The 25451-nt window shown below is 34.3% G+C and overlaps 1 protein-coding gene across 2 annotated transcripts in view; it reads left to right on the top strand.

Annotated features, from left to right (window-relative positions):
• Positions 1–315: 315 nt before the first annotated feature.
• The window catches only part of LOC135682100 (uncharacterized), a 249231-nt gene continuing 224095 nt past the window's right edge, over positions 316–25451 (top strand). The window contains exons 1-3 of one of the 2 annotated variants that reach the window (XM_089114280.1): positions 376–394; positions 1712–1760; positions 11182–11250. The gene's annotated coding sequence lies outside the window, so the exon portion shown is untranslated. Of the gene's footprint in view, positions 395–1711; positions 1761–11181; positions 11251–25451 lie in introns of both variants that reach the window. The other variant, XM_089114279.1, reaches the window with a different exon arrangement.

Below are 25451 nucleotides of genomic sequence, written 5' to 3'. Positions count from 1 at the left end.
ATACATTGTGTTCAGAATTCTAAGAGATTTTCGTTTACAAACGCTAGTTTTAGCAAAAATTAATATAGTTTAATTATAGTTTAAAATTAAAAACGAGATTTTTCTAGCGTTTGAAAATTTTGATAGGAAATATTTCCGGCTTAAAAAATTCGGTGGGATTAATTTTCACTTGCCCTCAAACCACTCGATTTGTTTCAATATTCATATTTTTCTCCTACGGAGGAGACTTTCCTTCCCATCATGCCCAGCAAGGCATGTGCCAACAAAATTTTTCACTTTGAAAACAACATGGCTTCCAAGAAAATTATTATCGACAACAGTGTACTTATCCCAGTGGAAATATCCTACACAATCACCTTCGCGGCAACTTAAGATAACCAATAATTTCATGAAGGTAAGAAGTATCAAATTACTGCAATTTTTTACTTTGTTTATTTATAAACCAAATTTCTTTTGCCTTCTCTTCTTCTGTGCACGTGGTGTACGTGGTGTACACTTCGTCCCTCTAGCATGAAATCTTTCCAAAAAATTTTCTTTAGACGGCAGTTTGCGATTTTTCTCGACTTTTTTCAAATCCTTTCTCATTTTGATTTACCAAAGAAATAGCTTTAGAATTTCGTGGTCCCAAGAAAGGGGTTTTACAATTGAATTTGTTTTTCGTTTAAATTTCTAAGACCACTGCTCACCGGAAACTAAAGAAAATTTTTTTTTCGTAAAAATTATTTGTCCAATATAGAATCACGGTTTTTATATTGAAGAACTTTAATAAACTTTGTCCAAATTCTAGAGCCTAAAAGTAACCTAGGCACCCCTATTCTAAAGATAAATGATTACCCCCCCCCCCCCCTTCCCCTTTGGTGAGAGAGGCCCAGAAAATTTTTAGAATGAAAACCTTTTTGCTGGACACCAACAAAAGTTCCTTGCTTTGTAGCTCTTTCAATAAAAATTTCTAAAAAGTAATTTTTTTAATCTCTGGCAAAAATGTAAAAATGTAGCCACCTAACAATTCCTAAAATGCATTCAGCACCAAACAATGAGTTAGCTTGTTCTAGGCGTTGGCATATTGAACCTTCCGAAAACCAGTCGCTTTTTTCTTTATTTCTACCTATTTATGTTGAATGAGCTTTACATTTAACTCGCGAGCTAAACTTTTAGCGCGTCTCCTCCTGGCCCTGGAATAATGTCCGCCCTGCTATGTGGTATTGACTTGACTGTAATCCCATCATCTTTGTAAAATCTTTGTTTTTCAGCATGCTATGTAGTCCTTAAGAATTCGGTTTCAGATAGCCCCCAAAATTAATACCTATGGAAAATGGAATACATGATGGAATTCTATGTTCTCATCTGCATGTATCATTATGGTCATGAATGTCTTTGACGATTAATCTGTCTATCATCTCGGCAAAACAATGGTTAACATTAATTCATTAATACTATTGGTTATTGGTGTCAATATATAATCTTCTTAAGTATAGAAAAACATTTAAAACTATTGACAATGCGATTCTGCTGTGAAAATTGAAAGCACTAGGCATATAAGAAAAAAGAATCCCTCAAGTACACTGTCTGAAACTCCGTCTTGTTCCTAGTTTTTTAAAAACATAACCAGGAATACATTCCTTAATATTTTTTGCTTTAGCTTTCTTGGTTTCCGTGATTATCAGAACCTTATTTTGTTGATAAAACTCTAAAAAAATGAATTCCATTGCAGATCAAAACACATGGCTACGGAAGATTGTGTATGAATGACGAGGGACGTGGTGAGTGTTGTTTGGATGCCTTTTGAAAAAAGTAGAAAACAAACTGGTATTGCTTTGTCTTTCTCATCTAAATATTTGAGAAACCTTTTAAGTATTACATTTCCGAAAGCTATTTGCATCGCGAACTAACCTTTGCTTTAGGCTTCCAAACTGTGGTGTCTTTCTAACGTTTTAACGTTAAACGAGTGTCTTCTATAGGACCCTTTTCTACGTTAGCTGATTTAAATTTTCATTTATTCGCTTGTTGCGATGTTGATCTTCATTATGATGATCATTAATTTCACATAAGATCAAACAAACTTTCTGATTTTCCAAATTGTCTATTCGTAATTATAGAGCAAAATTCTACCACTTAATGGTTTGCTAATTTAATCTGACCCTCTGCCCATTTCGCTGATTTGATCTTAGATTCATTCTTTACAAAGCCCTTCTTCAAATTGATTCAGGTTTTCGGGATCTGCTGGTATCTCTTTGATACTTTAGACCATCTATTATTGCTCTGACCCTTTTTCCTTTTTGCAGAATTAATCTTTGATTTATCCTCTAGAAACCACTTCTACATACTCATTAAAGTTTGTAAGATCTGCTAGTATCTCTTCAACACTTCAGACCATCCTTTGTTGTTCTGCCTCTCTGCATTTTCGTTGACTGGATCGTTTTTAAAAAAATCTTTCTCAACACTCATTGAAGTTTGTGATTTTCGATGGTGTCTCTTCGACAATTGAGACCGTCCCTTATTGTTCTTCCTCTCTGCCCTTTACGCTGATTTTTTTAATTCATTCACTAAAAAATCTTTCTCAACATTCCTTGAAGCTTGTGATTTTCGTTGGTATCTTTTCGACACTTCAGACCGTTCCTTGTTGTTCTTTCTCTCTGCCCTTTTCCCTTATTTTTGTTTCCCTTAATGCTTTAAAAATCTCTCTAAACATTCATTGAAGCTTGTGATTTTTGTTAGTGTCTCTTCAACACTTGAAACCGTCTGTTGTTGCTCTTCCTCTCTGCCCTTTTCGCTGATTATTTTTAATTCATTTTTTAAAAAATCTTTCTCAAAATTCATTGAAACTTGTGATTTTCGTTGCTATCTTTTCGACACTTGAAACCGTCCCTTGTTGTTCTTTCTCTCTGCCCTTTTCCCTGAATTTTTGTTTCTATTTATTCTTTAAAAATCTTTGTCAACATTCATTGAAGCTTGTGATTTTTGTTAGTGTCTCTTCGACACTCGAAACCGTCTGTTGTTGCTCTTCCTCTTTGCCCTTTTCGCTGATTATTTTTAATTCATTTTTTAAAAAATCTTTCTCAAAATTCCTTGAAACTTGTGATTTTCGTGGCTGTCTTTTCGACACTTGAAACCGTCCCTTCTTGTTCTTTCTCTCTGCCCTTTTCGCTGATTATTTTTATTCATTCCTTAAAAAATCTTTCTCAACATTCATTGAAGCTTCTGATTTTTGTTAGTGTCTCTTCAACACTTGAATCCGTCTCTTGTTGTTCTTCCTCTCTGCCCATTCCGCTGATTTTTTTTATTAATTAAGAAAAAAATCTTTCTCAACAATCATTGAAGCTTGTGATTTTTGTTATTGTCTCTTCAACACTTTAAACCGTCTTTTGTTGTTCTTCCTCTTTGCCCTTTCCTCTGATCTTTTTTAATTCATTCTCTAAAAAATTTTTCTCAACATTCCTTGAAACTTGTGATTTTAGTTGCTATCTTTTCGACACTTGAAACCGTCCCTTGTTGTTCTTTCTCTCTGCCCTTTTCCCTGAATTTTTGTTTCTATTTATTCATTAAAAATCTTTGTCAATATTCATTGAAGCTTGTGATTTTTGTTAGTGTCTCTTCGACACTTGAAACCGTCTGTTGTTGCTCTTCCTCTCTGCCCTTTTCGCTGATTATTTTTAATTCATTTTTTAAAAAATCTTTCTCAAAATTCCTTGAAACTTGTGATTTTCGTGGCTGTCTTTTCGACACTTGAAACCGTCTCTTGTTGTTTTTCCTCTTTGCCCTTCCCGCTGATTTTTATTTTATTCATTCTTTAAAAATTCTTTCTCAACATTCCTTGAAGCTTCTGATTTTTGTTAGTGTCTCTTCAACACTTGAATCCGTCTCTTGTTGTTCTTCCTCTCTGCCCATTCCGCTGATTTTTTTTATTAATTAAGAAAAAAATCTTTCTCAACATTCATTGAAGCTTGTGATTTTTGTTATTGTCTCTTCAACACTTTAAACCGTCTTTTGTTGTTCTTCCTCTTTGCCCTTTCCTCTGATCTTTTTTAATTCATTCTCTAAAAAATTTTTCTCAACATTCCTTGAAACTTGTGATTTTAGTTGCTATCTTTTCGACACTTGAAACCGTCCCTTGTTGTTCTTTCTCTCTGCCCTTTTCCCTGAATTTTTGTTTCTATTTATTCATTAAAAATCTTTGTCAATATTCATTGAAGCTTGTGATTTTTGTTAGTGTCTCTTCGACACTTGAAACCGTCTGTTGTTGCTCTTCCTCTCTGCCCTTTTCGCTGATTATTTTTAATTCATTTTTTAAAAAATCTTTCTCAAAATTCCTTGAAACTTGTGATTTTCGTGGCTGTCTTTTCGACACTTGAAACCGTCTCTTGTTGTTTTTCCTCTTTGCCCTTCCCGCTGATTTTTATTTTATTCATTCTTTAAAAATTCTTTCTCAACATTCCTTGAAGCTTCTGATTTTTGTTAGTGTCTCTTCAACACTTGAATCCGTCTCTTGTTGTTCTTCCTCTCTGCCCATTCCGCTGATTTTTTTTATTAATTAAGAAAAAAATCTTTCTCAACATTCATTGAAGCTTGTGATTTTTGTTATTGTCTCTTCAACACTTTAAACCGTCTTTTGTTGTTCTTCCTCTTTGCCCTTTCCTCTGATCATTTTTAATTCATTCTCTAAAAAATTTTTCTCAACATTCCTTGAAACTTGTGATTTTCGTTGCTATCTTTTCGACACTTGAAACGGTCCCTTGTTGTTCTTCCTCTCTGCTCTTTTCGCTGATTATTTTTATTCATTCCTTAAAAAACTTTTCTCAACATTCATTGAAGCTTCTGATTTTTGTTAGTGTCTCTTCAACACTTGAATCCGTCTCTTGTTGTTCTTCCTCTCTGCCCTTTCCGCTGATTTTTTTTATTCATTTTGAAAAAAATCTTTCTCAACATTCCTTGAAGCTTGTGATTTTTGTTGGTGTCTCTTCGACACTTGAAACCGTCTCTTGTTGCTCTTCCTCTCTGCCCTTTTCGCTGATTATTTTTATTCATTCTTTAAAAAATCTTTCTCAACATTCATTGAAGCTTCTGATTTTTGTTAGTGTCTCTTCAACAATTGAATCCGTCTCTTGTTGTTCTTCCTCTCTGCCCTTTCCGCTGATTTTTTTTATTCATTTTGAAAAAAATCTTTCTCAACATTCATTGAAGCTTGTGATTTTTGTTAGTGTCTCTTCGACACTTGAATCCGTCTCTTGTTGTTCTTCCTCTCTGCCCTTTTCGCTGATTATTTTTATTCATTCCTTAAAAAATCTTTCTCAACATTCATTGAAGCTTGTGATTTTTGTTGGTGTCTCTTCGACAATTGAAACCGTCTCTTATTGCTCTTCCTCTTTGCCCTTTCCGCTGATCTTTTTTAATTCATTTTTTAAAAAATCTTTCTCAACATTCATTGAAGCTTGGGATTTTTGTTAGTGTCTCTTCAACACTTGAATCCGTCTCTTGTTGTTCTTCCTCTTTGCTCTTTTCGCTGATTATTTTTATTCATTCCTCAAAAAATCTTTCTCAACATTCATTGAAGCTTGTGATTTTTGTTAGTGTCTCTTCAACACTTGAATCCGTCTCTTGTTGTTCTTCCTCTCTGCCCTTTCCGCTGATTATTTATATTCATTTTGAAAAAAATCTTTCTCAACATTCATTGAAGCTTGTGATTTTTCTTGGTGTCTCTTCGACAATTGAAACCGTCTCTTGTTGCTCTTCCTCTCTGCCCTTTTCGCTGATTATTTTTATTCATTCCTTAAAAAATCTTTCTCAACATTCATTGAAGCTTCTGATTTTTGTTAGTGTCTCTTCAACACTTGAAACCGTCTCTCGTTGTTCTTCCTCTTTGCCCTTTCCGCTGATCTTTTTTAATTCATTCTCTAAAAAATCTTTCTCAAAAATCCTTGAAACTTGTGATTTTCGTGGCTGTCTTTTCGACACTTGAAACCGTCCCTTGTTGTTCTTTCTCTCTGCCCTTTTCCCTGAATTTTTGTTTCTATTTATTCTTTAAAAATCTTTCTCAACATTCATTGAAGCTTGTGATTTTTGTTAGTGTCTCTTCAACACTTGAAACCGTCTCTTGTTGTTCTTCCTCTCTGCCCTTTTCCCTGAATTTTTGTTTCTACTTATTCTTTAAAAATCTTTCCCAACATTCATTGACGCTTGTGATTTTTGTTAGTGTCTCTTCGACACTTGAAACCGTCTCTTGTTGTTCTTCCTCTCTGCCCTTTTCGCTGATTATTTTTATTCATTCCATAAAAAATCTTTTTCAACATTCATTGAAGCTTGTGATTTTTTTTGGTGTCTCTTCGACAATTGAAACCGTCTCTTGTTATTCTTCCTCTCTGCCCTTTTCGCTGATTATTTTTATTCATTCCTTAAAAAATCTTTCTCAACATTCATTGAAGCTTGTGATTTTTGTTGGTGTCTCTTCGACAATTGAAAGCGTCTCTTATTGCTCTTCCTCTTTGCCCTTTCCGCTGATCTTTTTTAATTCATTTTTTAAAAAATCTTTCTCAACATTCATTGAAGCTTGTGATTTTTGTTAGTGTCTCTTCAACACTTGAATCCGTCTCTTGTTGTTCTTCCTCTTTGCTCTTTTCGCTGATTATTTTTATTCATTCCTCAAAAAATCTTTCTCAACATTCATTGAAGCTTGTGATTTTTGTTAGTGTCTCTTCGACACTTGAAACCGTCTCTTGTTGTTCTTCCTCTCTGCCCTTTTCACTGATTATTTATATTCATTTTGAAAAAAATCTTTCTCAACATTCATTGAAGCTTGTGATTTTTCTTGGTGTCTCTTCGACAATTGAAACCCTCTCTTGTTGCTCTTCCTCTCTGCCCTTTTCGCTGATTATTTTTATTCATTCCTTAAAAAATCTTTCTCAACATTAATTGAAGCTTCTGATTTTTGTTAGTGTCTCTTCAACACTTGAAACCGTCTCTTGTTGTTCTTCCTCTTTGCCCTTTCTGCTGATCTTTTTTAATTCATTCTCTAAAAAATCTTTCTCAAAAATCCTTGAAACTTGTGATTTTCGTGGCTGTCTTTTCGACACTTGAAACCGTCCCTTGTTGTTCTTTCTCTCTGCCCTTTTCCCTGAATTTTTGTTTCTATTTATTCTTTAAAAATCTTTCTCAACATTCATTGAAGCTTGTGATTTTTGTTAGTGTCTCTTCAACACTTGAAACCGTCTCTTGTTGTTCTTCCTCTCTGCCCTTTTCCCTGAATTTTTGTTTCTACTTATTCTTTAAAAATCTTTCCCAACATTCATTGACGCTTGTGATTTTTGTTAGTGTCTCTTCGACACTTGAAACCGTCTCTTGTTGTTCTTCCTCTCTGCCCTTTTCGCTGATTATTTTTATTCATTCCATAAAAAATCTTTTTCAACATTCATTGAAGCTTGTGATTTTTTTTGGTGTCTCTTCGACAATTGAAACCGTCTCTTGTTATTCTTCCTCTCTGCCCTTTCCGCTGATCTTTTTTAATTCATTCTCTAAAAAATCTTTCTTAACATTCCTTGAAGCTTGTGATTTTTGTTGGTGTCTCTTCGACACTTGAATCCGTCTCTTGTTGCTTTTCCTCTCTGCTCTTTTCGCTGATTATTTTTATTCAGTCCTTAAAAAATCTTTCTCAACATTCATTGAAGCTTCCAATTTTTGTTAGTGTCTCTTCAACACTTGAATCCGTCTCTTGTTGTTCTTCCTCTCTGCCCTTTCCGCTGATTTTTTTTATTCATTCTGAAAAAAATCTTTCTCAACATCCATTGAAGCTTGTGATTTTTTTTGGTGTCTCTTCGACAATTGAAACCGTCTCTTGTTGTTCTTACTCTCTGCCCTTTCCGCTGATTTTTTTATTCATTCTGAAAAATCTTTCTCCACAATCATTGAAGCTTGTGATATTTGTTGGTGTCTCTTCGACACTTGAAACCGTCTTTTGTTGTTCTTCCTCTTTGCCCTTTCAGCTGATCTTTTTTAATTCATTCTCTAAAAAATCTTTCCCAACATTCCTTGAAATTTGTGATTTTCGTTGCTATCTTTTCGACACTTGAAACCGTCCCTTGTTGTTTTTTCACTCTGCCCTTTTCCCTGAATTTTTGTTTCTATTTATTCTTTAAAAATCTTTCTCAGCATTCATTGAAGCTTGTGATTTTTGTTAGTGTCTCTTCGACACTTGAAACCGTCTCTTGTTGCTCTTCCTCTCTGCCCTTTTCGCCGATTATTTTTATTCATTCCTTAAAATATCTTTCTCAACATTCATTGAAGCTTGTGATTTTTGTTAGTGTCTCTTCAACACTTGAATCCGTCCCTTGTCGTTCTTCCTCTCTGCCCTTTTCGCTGATTTTTTTTATTCATTCCTTAAAATATCTTTCTCAACATTCATTGGTATCTCATTCATCTTCTGATTTTCGTTGGTGTCTCTTCAAAACTTGAGATCGTCCCTTGTTTTCCTTCCTCTCTGCCCTTTTTCGTCATTTGTTTTTTTCATTCTCTAAAAATTATTTCTCAACATTCATTGAAGCTTCTGATTTTCGTTGGTGTCTTTTCGAAACTTGAGACCGTCCCTTTCTGTTTTTCCATTTTGCCCTTTTCCCTGATTTATCTTTTTATCCATTCCACAAAAAACCTTTGTCAACATTCATTGAAGTTTGCGAGTTCCTTTGGTGTCTCTTAAAAACTCGAGACCGTCTTTTGTTGTTCTTCCACTTTGCCCTTTTTTCTGATTTATCTTTTTATCCATTCCATACAAAACCTTTCTCAACATTCATTGAAGTTTGCGAGTTTCTTTTGGTGTCTCTTAAAAACTTGAGACCCTCTTTTGTTGTTCTTCCACTTAACCCTTTTCCCTGATTTATCCTTTTATCCTTTCCATAAAAAACCTTCCTCAACATTCATTGAAGTTAGCGAGTTTCTTTGGTGTCTCTTAAAAACTTGAGACCGTCTTTTGTTGTTTTTCCACTTTGCCCTTTTCCCTGATTTATCCTTTTATCCTTTCCAGAAAAAACCTTTCTCAACATTCATTGAAGTTTACGAGTTTCTTTGGTGTCTCTTAAAAACTTGAGACCGTCTTTTGTTGTTCTTCCACTTTGCCCTTTTCCCTGATTTATCCTTTTATCCTTTCCAGAAAAAACCTTTCTCAACATTCATTGAAGTTTACGAGTTTCTTTGGTGTCTCTTAAAAACTTGAGACCCTCTTTTGTTGTTTTTCCACTTTGCCCTTTTCCCTGATTTATCCTTTTATCCTTTCCACAAAAAACCTTTGTCAACATTCATTGAAGTTTGCGAGTTTCTTTGGTGTCTCTTAAAAACTCGAGACCGTCTTTTGTTGTTCTTCCACTTTGCCCTTTTTTCTGATTTATCTTTTTATCCATTCCACAAAAAACCTTTGTCAACATTCATTGAAGTTTGCGAGTTCCTTTGGTGTCTCTTAAAAACTCGAGACCGTCTTTTGTTGTTCTTCCACTTTGCCCTTTTTTCTGATTTATCTTTTTATCCATTCCATACAAAACCTTTCTCAACATTCATTGAAGTTTGCGAGTTTCTTTTGGTGTCTCTTAAAAACTTGAGACCCTCTTTTGTTGTTCTTCCACTTAACCCTTTTCCCTGATTTATCCTTTTATCCTTTCCATAAAAAACCTTCCTCAACATTCATTGAAGTTAGCGAGTTTCTTTGGTGTCTCTTAAAAACTTGAGACCGTCTTTTGTTGTTTTTCCACTTTGCCCTTTTCCCTGATTTATCCTTTTATCCTTTCCAGAAAAAACCTTTCTCAACATTCATTGAAGTTTACGAGTTTCTTTGGTGTCTCTTAAAAACTTGAGACCGTCTTTTGTTGTTCTTCCACTTTGCCCTTTTCCCTGATTTATCCTTTTATCCTTTCCAGAAAAAACCTTTCTCAACATTCATTGAAGTTTACGAGTTTCTTTGGTGTCTCTTAAAAACTTGAGACCCTCTTTTGTTGTTTTTCCACTTTGCCCTTTTCCCTGATTTATCCTTTTATCCTTTCCACAAAAAACCTTTGTCAACATTCATTGAAGTTTGCGAGTTTCTTTGGTGTCTCTTAAAAACTCGAGACCGTCTTTTGTTGTTCTTCCACTTTGCCCTTTTTTCTGATTTATCTTTTTATCCATTCCATACAAAACCTTTCTCAACATTCATTGAAGTTTGCGAGTTTCTTTTGGTGTCTCTTAAAAACTCGAGACCCTCTTTTGTTGTTCTTCCACTTAACCCTTTTCCCTGATTTATCCTTTTATCCTTTCCATAAAAAACCTTCCTCAACATTCATTGAAGTTAGCGAGTTTCTTTGGTGTCTCTTAAAAACTTGAGACCGTCTTTTGTTGTTTTTCCACTTTGCCCTTTTCCCTGATTTATCCTTTTATCCTTTCCAGAAAAAACCTTTCTCAACATTCATTGAAGTTTACGAGTTTCTTTGGTGTCTCTTAAAAACTTGAGACCGTCTTTTGTTGTTCTTCCACTTTGCCCTTTTCCCTGATTTATCCTTTTATCCTTTCCAGAAAAAACCTTTCTCAACATTCATTGAAGTTTACGAGTTTCTTTGGTGTCTCTTAAAAACTTGAGACCCTCTTTTGTTGTTTTTCCACTTTGCCCTTTTCCCTGATTTATCCTTTTATCCTTTCCACAAAAAACCTTTGTCAACATTCATTGAAGTTTGCGAGTTTCTTTGGTGTCTCTTAAAAACTTGAGACCGTCTTTCGTTGTTCTTCCATTTTGCCCTTTTCCCTGATTTATCTTTTAATCCATTCCATAAAAAACCTTTCCAACATCAATTGAAGTTTGCGAGTTTCTTTGGTGTCTTTTAGAAACATGAGACCGTCCCTTGTTGTTCTTTCTTTTTGCCCTTTTCCCTGATTTTTTTTATTTATTCCTTAAAGAATCTTTATCAACACTCATTGAAGGTTCTGATTTTCGTTGGTATCTCTTCGACATTTGAGTCCGTCACTGGTTGTTCTGCCTCTCCGCCCTTTCCCTGATTTTGTATTCATTTATTCTCTAAAAATTTTTTCTCGACACTCATTGAAGCTTGTGACTTTCGATGCCCTCTCTTCAACACTTGAATTATGACTGAAGAACTTTTAGAAAGGTCTCATAAGATCATTTTGCTAAATTTCTGAAAGTGCCTTTCTCTGGCTTTATTCGGAAATACTTCATGCTCGCAGAAAGATGAACTTAGGACAACATTTGGTTTGACATGGCTTGGATTGATTAAGGCTGTTCTATCAATTGAGGTACTAATTCATTTATAATTATTTTGATATCTTGAAACATATGGGGCTTGGGAGTGAAAAGGGAGCATAAACATTTCAATTAACACAGGCATAGGAAATCACAAAATATATTCAAGACAGCAACATGCGAAAACTCTTACATTGACATTGTGTTTTGTGTTCAATTTTTAATCGTTTGAATAAAGTGCTACACAGGCAATATTATAAGGTGCAGTGATGATCAGTTTGTGCAATGATGAATGGAAAATGTGCAGCAATGAGTCTGAATTCATGCAGCGTGAAATTTTCTAATTGTTTTCATTAGTAATCAAAATGTATGAAACAGCCACCAACTAAACAAAAAGTGCAAATTGTTTAATCAAAAATGTTGTAACTTTTAAAAACTAGCTGATATTGATATATACCTAGGGGTTGGCATATTGTCTTGCGCATAAGACGGCTTGTTGAACTAGTTTTAGGTCTGTTGTGTGCTGAGACTAAATTTTTGCAATGGATAATGGATACACGCAATGGATACACGGACATTTCTTATATCATTCTCACCGGCTCAAAGCCTACAGGTTCCCCAAATTTACCAAGAAATCGGTTTCTCGCTTAAAGTTTACTGAAGGAGCACTTGATTCAATTACAAAAAGTTCCAATCGATTTTTCTTGGGAAATCTGTTTTCATGTGTGATATATATATTTATGTTTGCTAGTGTTTTCTTTCGCTGGTATGTTTCAATAAATCATGAAGCAAATTTATCACATTTTATATCTAATAGGCAATAGCGAGTTGGCACAATCATTTTTGTCGTAGTAAGCATAAGTTTGTCTATTTTGTATTCAGTTACGAGAGCTTTAGCTACTTTTAAGTGAACTTCAGCTACTCAGCTACGCTGTATCTTCAGTACTGAAGCCTAAAGTGTACCTCTACCCATCCCTCTCTCATTAGATGGTGCTATAATGATCAGTCCAAGTTCATTTACTTCCAGCTAATAAATTTTCAAAAAAAAGGGTGGGGGTCGATTAAGGGCCGACCTTTAAAGCTCTTCAAGAAAAGGAATGGGTATATATAGATGGGTACATTAATTATATGAAATCTACCCATAATTTTGAGGTATTAGTTTGTTGATGAAAAGCATAACAACCCTATCTGCAAAACGCACCCACGGTACTCGGACTAATGCTTTACTGCCAATTGCGATACTAGTTTGAATTGCAAAATTTATGTATTTGTGCAGTGATGAATACCTTAGAATATTGTCTGTTGCTACATCACTTCTAGGTCCACCATTTACCAATTATATCTATGCAACTCATAGTCAGGTCTCCGTACTTTTATCGTTAGATATCTTTCAATAGGTGCATCACCAATCCACAAATATTTTGCGACATATCTTTATACCTATGTTTGGATAAGATATGAACCCAAGAATCACCCTTTTACATTTCCTCGACTATCCTCATAGGGTGTATGCTCACTATTCTCATTACCAGCAATGAAACATGTCTAAAAATTGAAGTCCATTGCTGATACATTGACATTATGACGAAAATTCAGGATGATTGTGCAGTTGGCATCTTCAACATTTTTCAAACGTTTTTCCAGCCAGAATGATCAAACCAGCAGACATTCTGTCTAACAAGAATTCCAGCTCATTCTCGACCATTAAAGTACTTTCCAACTTACAATCAAACCAAAATACCATTATGTTTTCAGTCTAAAATATAGCACCTTGAAGTTATTTTCTTCTTCTCTTTGACCCCTTTGAATTTTGCATACACATCATATTTCCCCTTCTCAGTTAGGTCTAATGGATATTTTGTAGCAAAAATTTAAGTCTTTGCTATCAAAAGAATGTTTGTTTGAAAGAATTTTTATGTTTTTTGGATATAATATCTTTTTTATGTCTGGGGTCAATAGTCTGGCTTCAGAAGAAGGTTAGATTTAGAATGTTAGAAGCAGTGGCAATAAATTGCAGCTTTATTCTGTTTTGTGCACTGTTTGTAATAGACAATTGGGACTGACAAAATGGGGTTGGGATGCTGGGTATCATTTAATAATGACAAAAATGTCGTTGTAACAAAATGTATATTTACTATTAAGTCTATCAATTTAAATTATTCCGGGTATCGGACTGTTAAACTTGTTAGCAAAAGACTGCCATTACAAATGATCTGAAACTATCAATTCTATATTGCAAATAGATACTGTGGAATAAGAATTGGGAAAAAGATGATTCATTGACCTTATGCCCCTTGTTCAGATCTTATCAGCTATTCCTTTGAATTTGTGAAAACTAATGATTTTTTAAGTATGGAGGATATTTACAAATTGAATAAAGCTAATATTTCTGCTATGTAGTTAAATATTCTGTGAGACCTATATCACTCTGCCTTGAAAGCCAAAAAAGGTTCCACGTCGGGGGCTAGCCAACGAAGGTATCCCTTTGTCTCCTAGGAATCCCCTCTATCTGACAAGCGTTGTGTGCAACGTCAATGGACGCAGACCGGCACCACAAGTCGGAGTAAGGGCTAGCCCCCACCATATCCCTTTGTCTCCTTTGGGATATCATTCTGACAGTGTTGTGTGCGAGTGTCAGGAGGAACTGGGTGCTCATTTGCGAAGTTCATTTTTATATGTGGCAGTGGGATTGTTTGAAACTAACAAATTAGAATAAACGGTATTTTACTAGCAATATTGGATCCTCTCAATCAAGCTGGAAGGTGGTTTTCATCAACCAATCATATCATTGTAAAGAGGGTGAGGCAAGAATGCTTTGCCATGAAAGACAGCCAAAACAGAGAGCTACGAAAAGCTTACCAAATTTCCGTTAGACAGAGTACAGCCATGTTATTATGAAGATTTATTATCTGTGAAATCCTTGGTTAACACAGTAAAACTGTAAACTCTTACCAGTAAATAAAAAATTGGTTACTCTTAGAGCCTTATTTCACGTCTCGAACATATGCTTTGTTATACTCTGTCAATCTCACACTTGAATTCCTGATATATCTGCTTCTTGTGCTTGCTATACACAAAGCTTGTGTTGCATTTAAACATGGCCGATAATTTTTGTTTAGCAGCGACATGAGCAATCCTCCATAATGCTCATCCTTAGATTGATCGACGTTTATAACATTATTCAATTGATAAATATGAAATTATAAAATGATTCAAGAAAGTAAAACTGATTTTGGATAGTTAAGTGAAAATGTCTAACTTTGTACGATTTCAACAATTTTTTGTGTAGCTTTGATTCAGCGATCCCCCTTAATGTTCATCTTTAGATTGATTGACATTTATAAATTTAGTCAGTTGATAAATATCAAACTATCAGTTGAACTAAGAAGGTAACACTGATTTCATATAGTTTGCTGAAAATGTCTAAGTTTTATAATATTTCAACAATTTTTCTATTCGGTTACAATTGAGTATAAAACTATAAGTTGAACTAGGAAGGTAACACAGATTTTGGAGTGTTTGTTGAAAATGTCTAAATTTTATACGATCTGAACATTTTCTATTTGGCTACGATTGAGCCATTTTCCATAATGTTCATGTTTAATTTGATCGACATTTTTTACTTATTTAAATTGATAAATAAAAAAAATAACCTAAACTAAAAATTGTAAAACTGAACGTGTAGAGTTTGTTGAAAATGTCTAAATTTTATGCAATTTTAACAATGTTCCATTTGGCTCCGATTGATAAATATCAAAATATAACATAAACTAAAAATTCAAAACTGAACGTGTAGAGTTTGTCGAAAATGTCTAAATTTTATACAATTTTAACAATGTTCCATTTGGCTCCGATTGATAAATATCGAAATATAACATAAACTAAAAATTTAAAACTGAACGTGTAGAGTTTGTTGAAAATGTCTAAATTTTATACAATTTTAACAATGTTCCATTTGGCTCCGATATAGCGATCCTCCATAATGTTCATGTTTAATTTGATGGACATTTTTTACTTCACTAATTTGTTAAATGTCAAAACATAATATAAAATAAAAATGTAACACTGAAATGTTCATGTTTAGTTGGATCGATATTCATAACTTTATTCAATTGATAAATGTCAAACTTGAAGGTGAACTAAAAAGGTAACATTTTGTTATAAGAACAACTAATTTTTGCCGACGCTTGATGCTCTTATTTTTTGGACAACTCCAGGCTCGGGTTCAAACACAATGATACAATTTTTTGTTTTAGGGGCCAGCCCTGATAGATAAGTGTGAAAACAGCCATATTTTTCAAAATAACACTATTTTTCTCATACAGCTTAACTTCTTGTAATATTTGGGGGGTAAAGCCGTCTTGCCCCCCCCCCCCTGTATCTCGGTCCGTGCCTGGATGTTCTTAATGTTGTTTTAATTTCAAAATTGATTTTCTATATCTGCAGGACATAAATACTATCTAAGTCCACTGAATAACAATTTTGCATGACACTTTTTGTAGCACCGTTCAGTGAAACCTGCATTGATTTATTAACACAAGAGAAAATGTGTCCATGGGTCATAATTATTAAAAAAAGCTTGCGATTACTGCCTAGGATCTTGTCAATGTGGTGAATATTAGACCTCAGACCTTCTCTTCCTGGGCAGGGCCATCATTTAAAACCAGTTTTCACCACTGGTTAAACTACGTTTCCCTTTCTGCTTTGGCAGACGATTTTGATACCGCCGCATCATAAATTTCCCACGTTGCCTCTCTTGAATAATAATGTTTTTCCTTTAGAGGATGAATATCCCTTTACAAAGTTAAATTTGCTCTACGTATGACAAGAGGATAATAATTTCTAAGTGTCCTGTGCCATCCTATTTCAAAGCTTATCAATCAATACTGTTTCAATCTAGTTTTGGACGTTATAAGAGCTATAAAAACTCAAGAAATACAAGACAAATATATAAATAAAATTGAACATTAAAAATTTGAGATACAAAATGGTATACCAGTAAAGCACTGGCCGAGGATAGGTGACAAAACAGTCTATTTACTAATCTTTGTCTTGGAAATTTATTTATGATCAATAAGATAAAAAGGCCAAATAAAATTCAAAACATTACTTGGTTCCATGTTTAGGATATTCAGTATGTTTAGGAAAGTCAATCAGTAAAACAATCTGATTTACAAATTATTATCCATCGTAGTCTTTCTATAAGTTTCAAATCTATTTTATACTAGACTTTCATAATACGAAACAATAATACCTAATTGTGGTTCTTATTTCGTGAAACTTTGTTATCGTGAATTGCTTTAGGCTGTTCTTTATTGCTGAATACATATGGCATTGGGGTGAAAGTGATATTTACAAATACAAAAGCGAAGCAACTGTATAAGCTGCAACCCTGCCCTTCTACCGGGGGGCTTCAATGCATTGGCTTAAATTGTCGGCCATGTTTGATTACAACACAAGCTTTGTGTTTAGCGACAACAAGAAGCAGATAGATCAGGAATTCAAATTTCACCTTTAAAGAGATAAATAAATCAATGTCCAAGAAGAGAATAAACGTTCTTTACCTCATTTTCCGTTTATTGGTAAGAGTTTACAGAATCACTGAGTAAACCAAGGATTTCACAGAAAATAAATCTTCAAAATATCATGGCGGGACTCTGTTCAACGAAATTTGGCGGGCTTTTCGAAGGTCTCTGTTTTGGCGGTCTTTCATGGCAAAGCATTCTTGCCTCACCCTCTTTACAATGATATGATTGGTTGATAAGAACAACAAGCCAGCATGATTGACAGGATCCCATATTGTTATTTTAATATCGTTCATTTTTATTGGTTAGTTTCAAACAATCCCTCTGCCACATATAAAACTGAATGGCGCCAATGAGCCTTCAGTTCCTCCTTCTGATAAGTGGTGCCGGTCTCCGTCTATTGACGTCGCACACAACACTGTCAGAATGGTATCCCGAAGGAGACAAAGGGATATGGTGGGGGCTAGCCTGTACTCTGACTTGTGGTGCCGGTCTCCGTCTATTGACGTTGCACACAACGCTTGTCAGATAGAGGGTATTCCTAGGAGACAAAGGGATACCTTCGTTGGCTAGCCCCCGACGAGGAACCTTTTTTTGGCCTTCAAGGCAGAGTGATATAGGTCTCACAGTAAACAGTGAGAAATGCCTAGCGCAACATATAGCCTCTCCTCTGCAGCTCATCCCCGCCTTCTCGTGGTGTTGGCTGTTTTCGCCAATGGGGCAACTGAGTCGGGGCGAACGTCCAGCGCCCTAGAAATTAAACTGGACAAAAATTGCCGTGGGGTTCAAACTACTTCTCCAAAACACCCGGTCAGTATAGAGCACTATATATTTTCAACCATATGGCATAAATATAAAGATTTACTCCATTTTTAAATGTCCTTCATACGTTATAAAAGAGAAGTTGTTTATAAATACGAGGGTATAGTTTAAAGGGTATGAAAAAGTAGCATAAAGCCAATGAATCCTTGCTTCCCCAATTCTTATTCCACAGTATCTATTTTGTAAAATATAATTTTTAGATTCTGTTTTATTGTTAGGGGCAGTCTTTCGCTAACATATTTAACAGTCCCATACCCAGAATGAATAATCTGAAATAACAGTCCTAGTAGAAAATATAAATTGTCTTGATTACCCAATTTTTTTAGTCATAGTAAAATGACATCCTCCATCTCATCCCCACCTTTTTTGTCGATGCCAATCGTCTAATACAGACGGGGCAAAAAATAAATATAATTTATAAACAGATGATTCAACTACAAACATAAATTAGATACTGTAGTTAAAAACAAAAACCCTTCAAGTTATACATTCGTTTGAAAGCACACTTTAAATATTTTGCTACAGGATACAAATAAGAACGAATAGTGAAGGAGAATTATGCTGAATATTTTAAAATCAACAGGTCATGGAAAGAAAAAAATAAAGCAATGTGCAGTATTTAAGATTTGATTATTTACGTTGTTGTAATGTTGTTGGAAGAACCCGACTCAAATATTTGCCATATCAAAGCATTGATAGTTTGTTGAAATTTTCCAGATTTAATAAGATTTCATAAAACATCTATCAAGCTCTTATAAGGGGCACAATAGCAATGTTCATCTTTAGCTTGATCGGCTTTTTCTTATTTCATCATATACATAATATCAAACTATAGGATGAACTAAAAAGGTAATACTAATTTTGGATAGAAAGTTGATAATGTCTAAAATTTATACACTTTAAACAATTCTATTTTTGCCTCCGATTGAGCAATGATCCGTAGTGTTCATTTTTAAGTTGATCGACATTATTTACTTATTTTATACGATCGCAACACTTTTCTATTTAACTCCAAATTGGCGATCCTCCATAATGCTGATCTTTAGTGTCATTGAAATTTATCACTTTATTCAACAACTCTCTATTTGGCCACCATTGAGTATCAAGCTATAAGTTTATTTAAGAAGGGCAGACTGAATGCTGAAAGTTTGTTGAAAATGTCTAAATTTTATACGATTTCAACAACTCTCTATCTGGCCACCATTGAGTATTAAGCTATCAGTTAAACTAAGAAGGGCACACTTAAATCTGAAAAATTGTTGAGAATGTCTAAATTTTAAAGGATTTCAACAACTTCTTATTTGGTTATGAAATAGGAAAGTTTGTTGAAAATGTCTAATTTTTATACGATTACAACAACTCTCTATTTAGCCACCTTTAAGCATCAAGCTATAAGTTTAACTAAGAGGGACACACTGAATTCTGAAAGTTTGTTGGAAATGTCTAAATTTTATACGATTTCACCAACTCTATAGTTGGCCACTATTGAGTATCAAGCTATAAGTTTAACAAAGAGGGCCACACTGAATTCTGAAAGTTTGTTGGAAATGTCTAAATTTTATACGATTTCAACAACTCTCTATTTGGCCATCTTTGATTATCAAGCTATAAGTTTAACTAAGAGGGGCACACTGAATTCTGAAAGTTTGTTGGAAATGTCTAAATTTTATACGATTTCACCAACTCTCTATTTGGCCATCTTTGATTATCAAGCTATAAGTTTAACTAAGAGGGGCACACTGAATTCTGAAAGTTTGTTGGAAATGTCTAAATTTTATACGATTTCACCAACTCTCTATTTGGCCATCTTTGATTATCAAGCTATAAGTTTAACTAAGAGGGGCACACTGAATTCTGAAAGTTTGTTGGAAATGTCTAAATTTTATACGATTTCAACAACTCTCTAGTTGGTCATTATTGAGTATCAAGCTATAAGTTTAACTAAGAAGGACTCTGTAAGTTTGTTGAAAATGTCTAAATTTTATACGATTTCAACAACTCTCTATCTGGCCACCATTGAGTATTAAGCTGTAAGTTGATATAGGAAGGGCCCACTGAATTCTGAAAGTTTGTTGAAAATGTCTAAATTTTAGACGATTTCAACAACTCTCCATTTGGCTACCATTTAGTATCAAGCTATATGTTAAACTCGGAAGGGCACGCTGAATTAAGAAAGTTTGTTGAAAATGTCTAAATTTTATACGATTTCAACAACTCTCTAGTTGGCCACTATTGAGTATCAAGCTATAAATTTAACTAAGAGGGGCAAACTGAATACTGAAAGTTTGTTGAAAATTTCTAAATTTCATACGATTTCAACAACTCTCTTTTTGGCCACATTTGAGTATCAAGCTATAACTTTAACTAAGAGGGGCACACTGAATCCTGAAAGTTTGTTGAAAATGTCTAAATTTTATACGATTTCAACAACTTTCTTTTTGGCCACATTTGAGTATCAAGCTATAACTTTAACTAAGAGGGGCGCACTGAATTCTGAAAGTTTGTTGAAAATGTCTAAATTTTATACGATTTCAACAACTCTCTTTTTGGCCACATTTGAGTATCAAGCTATAACTTTAACTAAGAGGGGCTCACTGAAATCTGAAAGTTTGTTGAAAATGTCTAAATTTTATACGATTTCAACAACTTTCTTTTTGGCCACATTTGAGTATCAAGCTATAACTTTAACTAAGAGGGGCACACTGAATTCTGAAAGTTTGTTGAAAATGTCTAAATTTTATACGATTTCAACAACTCTCTTTTTGGCCACATTTGAGTATCAAGCTATAACTTTAACTAAGAGGGGCTCACTGAAATCTGAAAGTTTGTTGAAAATGTCTAAATTTTATACGATTTCAACAACTCTCTTTTTGGCCACATTTGACTATCAAGCTATAACTTTAACTAAGAGGGGCACACTGAATTCTGAAAATTTGTTGAAAATGTCTAAAATTTATACGATTTCAACAACTCTCTAGTTGGTTACGATTGAGTATCAAGGTATCAGTTGAACTAAGAAGGGCACACTGAAATAGGAAAGTTTGTTGAAAATGTCTAATTTTTATACGATTTCTACAACTCTCTATTTGGCCACCTTTGATTATCAAGCTATCAGTTTAACTAAGAGGGGCACACTGAATTCTGAAAGTTTGTTGAAAATGTCTAAATTTTATACGATTTCAACAACTCTCTTTTTGGCCACATTTGAGTATCAAGCTATAACTTTAACTAAGAGGGACACACTGAATTCTGGAAGTTTGTTGAAAATGTCTAAATTTTATACGATTTCATCAACTCTCTTTTTGGCCACATTTGAGTATCAAGCTATAACTTTAACTAAGAGGGGCACACGGAAATCTGAAAGTTTGTTGAAAATGTCTAAATTTTATACGATTTCAACAACTCTCTTTTTGGCCACATTTGAGTATCAAGCTATAACTTTAACTAAGAGGGGCACGCTGAATTAAGAAAGTTTGTTGAAAATGTCTAAATTTTATACGATTTCAACAACTCTCTAGTTGGCCACTATTGAGTATCAAGCTATAAATTTAACTACGAGGGGCAAACTGAATACTGAAAGTTTGTTGAAAATGTCTAAATTTTATACGATTTCAACAACTTTCTATTTGGCTATGATTGAGTATGAAGCTACAAATTTAACTAAAAGGGCACACTGTATTCTGGAAGTTTGTTGAAAATGTCTAAATTTTATACGATTTCAACAACTCTCTATCTGGCCACCATTGAGTATTAAGCTCTAAGTTGATATAGGAAGGGCACACTGAATTCTGAAAGTTTGTTGAAAATGTCTAAATTTTATACGATTTCAACAACTCTCCATTTGGCTACCATTTAGTATCAAGCTTTAAGTTAAACTCGGAAGGGCACGCTGAATTAAGAAAGTTTGTTGAAAATGTCTAAATTTTATACGATTTCAACAACTCTCTAGTTGGCCACTATTGAGTATCAAGCTATAAATTTAACTAAGAGGGGCAAACTGAATACTGAAAGTTTGTTGAAAATGTCTAAATTTCATACGATTTCAACAAGTCTCTTTTTGGCCACATTTGAGTATCAAGCTATAACTTTAACTAAGAAGGGCACACTGAAATCTGAAAGTTTGTTGAAAATGTCTAAATTTTATACGATTTCAACAACTCTCTATTTGGCCATCTTTGATTATCAAGCTATAAGTTTAACTAAGAGGGGCACACTGAATTTGAAAGTTTGTTGAAAATGTCTAAATTTTATACGATTTCAACAACTCTCTAGTTGGTTACGATTGAGTATCAAGGTATCAGTTGAACTAAGAAGGGCACACTGAAATAGGAAAGTTTGTTGAAAATGTCTAATTTTTATACGATTTCAACAACTCTCTATTTGGCCACCTTTGATTATCAAGCTATCAATTTAACTAAGAGGGGCACACTGAATTCTGAAAGTTTGTTGGAAATGTCTAAATTTTATACGATTTCAACAACTCTCTAGTTGGTCACTATTGAGTATCAAGCTATAAGTTTAACTAAGAAGGACTCTGTAAGTTTGTTGAAACTGTCTAAATTTTATACGATTTCAACAACTCTCTATCTGGCCACCATTGAGTATTAAGCTGTAAGTTGATATAGGAAGGGCACACTGAATCCTGAAAGTTTGTTGAAAATGTCTAAATTTTATACGATTTCAACAACTCTCCATTTGGCTACCATTTAGTATCAAGCTATATGTTAAACTCGGAAGGGCACGCTGAACTAAGAAAGTTTGTTGAAAATGTCTAATTTTTATACGATTTCAACAACTCTCTATTTGGCCACCTTTGAGTATCAAGCTATAAGTTTAACTAAGAGGGGCACACTGAAATCTGAAAGTTTGTTGAAAATGTCTAAATTTTATACTATTTCATCAACTCTCTATTTGGGCACCATTGAGTATCAAGCTGTTAGTTTATCTAAGAAGGGCACACTCAATTCGGAAAGTTTGTTGAAAATGTCTAAATTTTATACGATTTCAACAACTCTCTATTTGGCTATGTCTGAGTATCAAGGTATAAGTTTATCTTAGAAGGGCACACTGAATTCTGAAAGTTTGTTGAAAATGTCTAATTTTTATACGATTTCAACAACTCTCTATTTGGCCACCTTTGAGTATCAAGCTATAAGTTTAACTAAGAGGGGCACACTGAATTCTGAAAGTTTGTCGGAAATGTCTAAATTTTATACGATTTCACCAACTCTCTATTTCGCCACCATTGAGTATCAAGCTATAAGTTTAACTAAGAGGGGCACACTGAATCCTGAAAGTTTGTTGAAAATGCCTAATTTTTATACAATTTCAACAACTCTCTATTTGGCCACCTTTGATTATTAAGCTTTAAGTTTAACTAAGAGGGGCACACTGAATTCTGAAAGTTTGTTGAAAATGTCTAAATTTTATACGATTTCAACAACTCTCTTTTTGGCCACCTTTGAGTATCAAGCTATAATTTTAACTAAGAGGGGCACACTGAATCCTGAAAGTTTGTTGAAAATGCCTAATTTTTATACAATTTCAACAACTCTCTATTTGGCCACCTTTGAGTATCAAGCTATAAGTTTAACTAAGAGGGGCACACTGAATTCTGAAAGTTTATTGAAAATGTCTAAATTTTATACGATTTCAACAACTCTCCATTTGGCTACCATTTAGTATCAAGCTATAAGTTAAACTCGGAAGGGCACGCTGAATTAAGAAAGTTTGTTGAAAATGTCTAAATTTTATACGATTTCAACAACTCTCTAGTTGGCCACTATTGAGTATCAAGCTATAAGTTTATCTTAGAAGGGCACACTGAATTCTGAAAGTTTGTTGAAAATGTCTAATTTTTATACGATTTCAACAACTCTCTATTTGGCCACCTTTGAGTATCAAGCTATAAGTTTAACTAAGAGGGGCACACTGAATCCTGAAAGTTTGTTGAAAATGCCTAATTTTTATACAATTTCAACAACTCTCTATTTGGCCACCTTTGATTATTAAGCTTTAAGTTTAACTAAGAGGGGCACACTGAATTCTGAAAGTTTGTTGAAAATGTCTAAATTTTATACGATTTCAACAACTCTCTTTTTGGCCACCTTTGAGTATCAAGCTATAATTTTAACTAAGAGGGGCACACTGAATTCTGAAAGTTTGTTGAAAATGTCTAAATTTTATTCGATTTCAACGACTCTCTAGTTGGCCACCTTTGAGTATCAAGCTATAATTTTAACTAAGAGGGGCACACTGAATTCTGAAAGTTTGTTGAAAATGTCTAAATTTTATTCGATTTCAACGACTCTCTAGTTGGCCACTATTGAGCATCAAGCTATAAGTTTAACTAAGAGGGGCACACTGAATTCTGAAAGTTTGTTGAAAATGTCTAAATTTTATACGATTTCAACAACTCTCCATTTGGCTACCATTTAGTATCAAGCTATAAGTTAAACTCGGAAGGGCACGCTGAATTAAGAAAGTTTGTTGAAAATGTCTAAATTTTATACGATTTCAACAACTCTCTAGTTGGCCACTATTGAGTATCAAGCTATAAATTTAACTAAGAGTGGCAAACTGAATACTGAAAGTTTGTTGAAAATGTCTACATTTTATACGATTTCAACAACTCTCTATTTGGCTATGTTTGAGTATTGAGCTTTAAGTTGAACTAAGAAGGTCACACTGAATTCGGAAAGTTTGTTAAATTTTGAACTGTTTGTTAATTGATTATTGGCAAAAAGGAAGTATCTTAACACAAAATCTTTGACTTTGCAAGTTATACTGGCCTGGATATACTTCAATGTTGCCGTAAGGCTTTTCCATTCAAATCAAATGGTAACTGTTCATGTCCATAAAGGGTGACTTTCAGTAGCTCTTTTTTGAAAGATTTAATATACCATGAGTCAACAATATCGCATGAACAATGTTGAGAAGATCACGTCTATTTAAATCATAAGTATTGCAGAGCAGAAAATAGTGCTCCGTGTCCTCAACACTATCATTTGTTGGGCATAAAGGGTTCAAAGAATCCCTAAAATTATCTTTGAATTTATGAAAATTTAGCTTACTGAGTCCAACCCGTAGCTGTGTTAGGACGGATAAGTCTTTTGGATCATAAATACGATAGACCGGCTTTGGGGCTGGGCGGTTAATTGACAGTAAATTTTTCATGAAAAGATTCACAGAGCTGGATAGTCTAATTTCAGGGTCGAGCCTTCCCCATTCCAATAAGCAGTTTAGATAGAAGCTTGATTTGAAACCTAGCGTTATTGCACGTATTTGCCCATTTGTAGCACGTCTGCAAAGATTATAGCAGGCCTCTTGTAGATGAGGATGTATATATATATATAACAAAATGTATATTTCTACTAAGTCTATAAATTTATTCATATTATTTTGGGTATCAGACTGTTGAATTCGTTAGCAAAAGACTGCCATAACAAATCATCTCAACCTATAAATTCTATATTGCAAATAGGTGCTGTTGAATAAGAATTGGGGAAACAAGGATTCATTGGCTTGATGCCCCTTTTTCAGACCTTTAAGCTATACCCTCGTATATGAACAACTTCTCTTTTATAACGTATGGGGGACATTTAAAAATGGAGTAAATCTTTATATTTATGCCATATGGTTGAAAATATATAGTGCTCTATACTGACCGGGTGTTTTGGAGAAGTAGTTTAAACCCCACGGCAATTTTTGTCCAGTTTAATTTCTAGGGCGCTGGACGTTCGCCCCGACTCAGTTGCCCCATTGGCGAAAACAGCCAACACCACGAGAAGGCGGGGATGAGCTGCAGAGGAGAGGCTATATGTTGCGCTAGGCATTTCTCACTATTTACAGTGAGACCTATATCACTCTGCCTTGAAGGCCAAAAAAAGGTTCCTCGTCGGGGGCTA

The sequence above is a fragment of the Rhopilema esculentum genome, chromosome 20, assembly GCF_057945365.1.
Source record: "Rhopilema esculentum isolate cy_ngs chromosome 20, ASM5794536v1, whole genome shotgun sequence".
Classification (NCBI taxonomy): Eukaryota; Metazoa; Cnidaria; class Scyphozoa; order Rhizostomeae; family Rhizostomatidae; genus Rhopilema; species Rhopilema esculentum.
Note: the sequence above shows the minus strand (reverse complement) of the source record. Positions and strands in the feature narration are given on the sequence as shown.